Below are 6166 nucleotides of genomic sequence, written 5' to 3'. Positions count from 1 at the left end.
CACCCAGCATGGAGCCAAACACAGGGCTTGGTCTCAGAACCCTGAGATCACGACATGAGCCAAAATCGAGAGTTGGAGGCTTAACTGACTGAGCCACCCAGATGCCCCAAGAACTGCAAAGAAATCTCAAAACTAGATAGTTTTATTGCTGATAGTGATATTGTTGTTCGAATTATCAGGCCCCAAGATTTTCACTCCAGAGAAAAAGAGATACAAATGTAAAACCTGAAGTTCAGAAATACCTTTATAATAGTAAATATGGATTATAAATATTAAGTCACATAGAAATATTTAAGTATTTCCTAGTTTTGCCCATGGAAAAAGCCTAGAGCTAATGATGCCCCAACTGGTAAAAATAAGATGCTCAGGTATATATGATCTCTCTCACAAAATCTGCACTAACACTCTAAAACTGCAAAGCTGGCTAAATAAAACCCTCCACCTCTCAGGTAACAGGAGAAAAACCCAACCAGACTAACTTAACTCATCACCCTAACCTTAAGTGGGTCTCAATGCTACCTCATTTGTGGTAATGGCAACCTGGTCCATTCACTGTGCTACTTTCTTGATTATTTCACACTTCCCTTTTCTCACACTTCCAAGTCGCTTTCTCTGTCCTGCGATGGTTTTGCTTCCTAATTCCCTGAGAAAATGGAAACAATCAGAAAAGAACTTTTTAGGCTCCTACCACTGTATCTACCCACCTATACAATTACAGGTATTTTAGCTCATCTGCTACTATAGAACCTCCCTCTCTTCCACATAGGCAGAACGTTTCATGCCCTCCCATCCTGCTCAGGGACGTTGCTCCATCATTCTCTCTCTCTGTCATCATCAGTTGTCTTACTACTTAATTATTCCTATCAGTATATAAATATATTGTCTATTCTCTAAGAAACTTACACTTTCTCTGCCAGCTACTGGCCTAATTCTCTGCTTTGCAGCCAAACTCAAAAGAGTTACTTATCCTCTCTATTGGGTCCATGAACCCACCATCCACATAAATTTGTAGAACATTCTACCACTACAGAAGTTTTCCTCATGCCCCTTCCTAGTAATACCACCCAGCACCCCTCTGCCCATTTTTTTAATCAGATTTTTTTTTTGGTGTTGAGTTGTATAAATTCTTTATATATTTTAGGTATTAACCCCTTATCAGGTGTATCACTTGCAAATATCTTCTCTCATTCAGTAAGTTGCCTTTATATTTTGTTGATAGTTTCCTTTGGTGTGCAAAAGCTTTTTATTTTGGCTTAGTCCCAATAGTTTATTTTTGCTTTGTTTCCCCTGCCTGAGATATATCCATAAATACTTTGCGAAGGCTGATGTCCAAGAGATTGCTGCCTATGTTTTCTTTTAGTTTTATAGTTTCAGGTCTCACGTTTTGGTCTTCAGCTTTCAAAGGATGTTTATTTTTGTGTATGGTGTAGTAAGACCAATTTTAGGCTATCAGCAATCAGTTGATAGAAAAAAATATATGATGCTTATAGTAAATATTTTGAAAAGTTTCAGGTGGCAAATCTCACCAACAGTATTTTAAATTTCCATAGTCTATCTATTATTCCTTCATTCTCTCCAGTCCAATCACGTACAGAAAGGTACCAGTTTTTACAATGAGGGTGAAGTTATTGCATTATACTAGATCCAAAATGTTCATAATGATATCTATTTAAAAAGTACAGGATAAAGATATATAGGTAATAAGTCCTCAGCTTTATCCTATGTTTTATCACTGACACTACCAGGATCTATTAGTAATATATTGAGGAATTTTACATTTTCACCAGTGGTTCACAACTGGGGGCAACTTTTATACAATGTCTGGAGAATTTTTGGGGGGGTGGTCACAACTGGGGCAGGAGGTGGTAGGAAGAGGAAGGTCCTCCTGACTTCTAGTGAGTAAAGGCCAAGAATGTTGCTCAACACCCTACAATGCACCAGACAACATTCAACCAAATCAAAGAATTATCCAGCCTCAAACGTCATACTGCAGAGGTTAAGAAACCCTGATCTAGATGATTACATTTTTCTCTCACTGAAAGATCAGATCATCAGATCACCATTTAATTCTGCTGTGGTACTTACAAAATAAAGAGAGCAACCAGCATGTGCCCTGTTGAGTAAATGTGGTGGGGGGGAGGGGCGGGTTGCGGAGAGGTAGGATTTAAATGTTAGATAAATCACATCCAGTTTATCAGAGAATAAAACCAAGAACTGAAGGAGGAAACGGTGGTAATGTGAGCTAGGGGGTCAACAGCGCCTCCCCCATGGAGATGAGAAAAAAGGCTGACAGATTCTCTCTCTCTCCTGTGGGAAACCATTCTCTTCTGGCACATAATTGTAGCATTTACCATGTGGAAAAGGATGGAGATAGGCCTCCCTACTCTCAGTTTTCCCAGCACATTTGTTGAAGAGACTGTCTTTTACGGGTGGATATTCTTGCCTCCTTTGTTGTAGACCAATTAACCATGTAAGCATGGGTTTATTTATGGCTCTCTATTCTCTTCCATTAATCTATGTGTCTATTTTTGTGCCAGTACCATACTGTTTTGATTACTACAGCTTTGTGGTATATCTTGAAATCCAAAATTATGATACCTCCAGCTGTGTTCTTCTTTTTCAAGATCGCTTTGGTTATTTGAGATCTTTTGTGTTCCATATAAATCCATAGGATTATTTGTTCTAGTTCTGTGAAAAATGTTGGTATTTTGACAGGGATTGCATTAAACCTGTAGACTGTTATGGGTAATAAGGACATTTTAACAATATTGGTTCTTCTAATCCATGAACATGGAATGTCTTTCCATTTCTTTGTGTCACCTTTGATTTCTTTTATCGATGTTGTATAGTTTTCAGAGTATAGGTCTTTCATCTCCTTGGTTAAATTTATTCCTAGGTATTCTTTTTGGTACAATTCTTAATGAGATTGTTTTCTTAATTTCTTTTTCTGCTACTCTGTTATTAGTGTATAGAAATGCAACAGATTTCTGTAAATAATTTTGTATCCTGCAATTTTACTGAATTAATTTAACAGTTCTAATAGTTTTTTTTTTTTTGGTAGAGTCTTTGGGGTTTCCTGTATATAGCATCGTGTCATTTGCAAATAGTGAGAGTTTTACTTCTTCCTTACCAATTTGGATGCCTTTTATGTCTTTTTCTTGTCTGATTGCTACAGCTAGGCCTTCTAGTACTATGTTGAATAAAAGTGGTAAGCATGGACATGCTTGTCTTGTTCCTGATCTTAGAATACAAACTCTCAGTTTTCTTCCAGTTTCTTAGTTGACAGTATTTGTTTTAAAGTGTATTTTTGTCTGCTATAGGTATTGCTACCCCAGCTTACTTTTCACTCCATTTGCATGATAAATGTTTTTCCATACCTTCACTTTCAATCTGCACATCTCTTTAGGTTTGAAGTCTCTTATAGGCAGCCTATAAATGAGTCTTGCTTTGTTATCCATTCAGTCACCCTATGTCTTTTGGTTTGAGCATTTAGTCCATTTATATTCAAAGTAATTATTGATAGGTATGTACTTATTACCAGTTTATAACTTGTTTTATGGTTGTTTTTGTAATTCTGTTTCTTTCTTCTTCTGTTCTCTTTCTTTGTGGTTGGATGGCTTTCTTTAGTGATATGCTTGGATTCCTTTCTTTTTATTTTTTGCATATGTATTGTAGGTTTTTGATTTGTGATTACCATTAGGTTCACATATAACATCTTATGCACATAGCAGTCTATATTAAGTTGATGGTTTTCAAGTTTGAACCCATTCTAAAAGCACTAAATCTTTACCCCTCTGTGTTTTATGTATATGATGTCATACTTTACATCCTTTTGTTTTTGAATCCCTTGTCTGATTTTTTAAAAGATTTATTTATTTATTTGAGATAGAGGGAGGGGAAGGGCAGAGAGAGAGAGAGAGAGAGAATCTCAAGCAGACTCCCCCCTGAACGTGGAGCCTGATGTGGGGCTTGATCTCACAACCCTGAGATCACAACCTGAACCAAAATCAAGAATCCGTCACTTAACCAACTAAGCCACCCAGGCAACCCCCCCGCCCCCGACTGATTTTTATAAATATAATTGATTTTACTGCTTTTGTTTTTTAACCTCCATGCTGGTTTTATAAGTGATTAATTTACTGCTTTTATTATGTTTACATTTACCTGTGACATTTTTTTTCTTTCATAGTTTTCTTACTCCTAATTATGGCCTTTTCTTTCCACTCAAAGAATTCCATTTAACATTTCTGGTAAGGCTGGTTTACTGGTGATGAACTCCTTTACCCTTTGTTTGTCTGGGAAACTCTTTATCTCTCCTATTTGGAATCATAACCTTGCCCACTAGAGTATTCTTGTTTGCAGCTTTTCTCCTTTTAGCACTTTGAATATATCATGCCACTCCGTTCTGGCCTTCTGTGGAAAAATCAGCAAATACTCTTATGGGATTTCCCTTGTATATAACTTATCTTTTATCTAGCTGCATTTATCATTACATCTTGTCATTTTAGTTATTATTTGTCTTGGCATGGACCTCCTTGGGTTGATTTTGTTGGGGGCTTTCTGTGCCTCTTGGATTTGGATGTCTATTTTTCTCCCCAGATTTGGGAACTTTTCAGCTACTATTTCTTCAAATAAATTTTCTACCCTCTTTTTTCTCTCTTCTTCTTTTGGGATCCCTACAATGTGAATGTTCTTACACTTGATGATGTTGCTGAGTTTCCTTCACCTATTCTCATTTTTTATCTTTTTTTTTTTGATCTCACATCTGTTGTTTTACTTGGTTGCTTTTCATTTCTGTCTCCCAGGTGACCAATCTGTTCTTCTCTCTCCTCTGTTATTGATTCCCTTTAGTATAGTTTTAATTTTAGTTATTGGGTTCTTCTTCTCTGATTGTTTTTTTTTTTTTATATTTTCTATCTCTTTGTTAAAGGTCCTATTGAGATCCTCCACTCTTTTCTCCATTCCAGTAAGTATCCTTATGACCATTACTCTGATTTCTCCATCAGGCATTCTGCTTATCTCCATTTCATTGAGCTCTTTTGCTGTGATTTTTTCCTGTTCTTTCATTTTAGACATTCCTCTGTCTCCTCATTTTGTGTAACTCCCTGTGTTTCTATGTATTAGGAAAATCAGTTACATCTCCTGATCTTGAAAGTAGTGGCCTTATGAAGAAGAGGTCCTGTGTTGGTCCCTGTTCACCAGAACCAGGCATTTCAGGGGTGTCTTCCATGGGGGTTGCATGTGCCCTACTGTTGTGGCTGAGCAGCATTGCTTTCAGTCCAGTTGGCTGCAATGGCCCACTTTGCATGTGGTGGGCATACTGGATAGAGTTTGTTCTCTGAGCTGGTAAGGGGATAGTTTGGGGCCACCATGGGCTTATAGTTGGATGGGGCCCAGAGTCACACCAGATACCTGCCCCCAGTCCATCTGTTGGACCTGCAGTGTTCTCTCCTTGCTTTGTCCCCTGAGAGACTTTTGTTGGTGGGCAGGCAGGCAGTCAGACCAGATGTCTGCCCCCTGTTCACTACTAAGGCTGCAGTCAAACAAGTGTGTGTGTTATCTTCCCTTCCCCTTGGGGCCTGCATCACTTTGAAGGGACTCCTGCTGATGGGGTGGGTTGGATGGGGTGGATCTGCAGGAGAACATAGGGGTAGGGTGTGTAGTGTTATCCAGATAAGCGGAGGGTATTTATGCAGGTTCCTGCAATTGTCTGGCTGTCTAGTTTGGGCAGGGGGAGAGAAGTGTCACCTGCCAGCTCTTTTGTTCTTAGGTCTCCTAAAGATCCCTGCCCCTCCAGTGCATGGTCTGAGATTAACAAATAAATCTTCATGTTTACCCTAGGTGCTTTTCAAGTTGCTGATTCTGTGCTGTCTCTCAGTGGGGTTATTTGTTATGTTGGCTCTTTAAGGGCTGGGACTCAGTTTCCTATCACCCTCCAGCTCTCTTAGAGCTAAGCCCACTGATTTTTAAAGTACCTGGAGTTAAGCCTTCCTGACTGTAAATACAAAGTTAAGTCCCAGTGGTTTTCAAAGCCAAATGTTATGGGGATTCATCTTCCCATGCAGGTCTTCCATGCCTGGTATTTCTGGTGTGGGGTCGGCTCCTTTCTTCCATGCTTGTAGTGTCTTTCCTGTTTGTGGTTAATCCAGTTCTTGACTGCATCTCC

This window comes from Callorhinus ursinus, unplaced genomic scaffold, assembly GCF_003265705.2.
Source record: "Callorhinus ursinus isolate GAN/ISIS: 27379988/994484 unplaced genomic scaffold, GSC_fseal_2.0 scaffold4, whole genome shotgun sequence".
NCBI lineage: Eukaryota > Metazoa > Chordata > Mammalia > Carnivora > Otariidae > Callorhinus > Callorhinus ursinus.
This window is presented reverse-complemented; position numbering follows the sequence as displayed.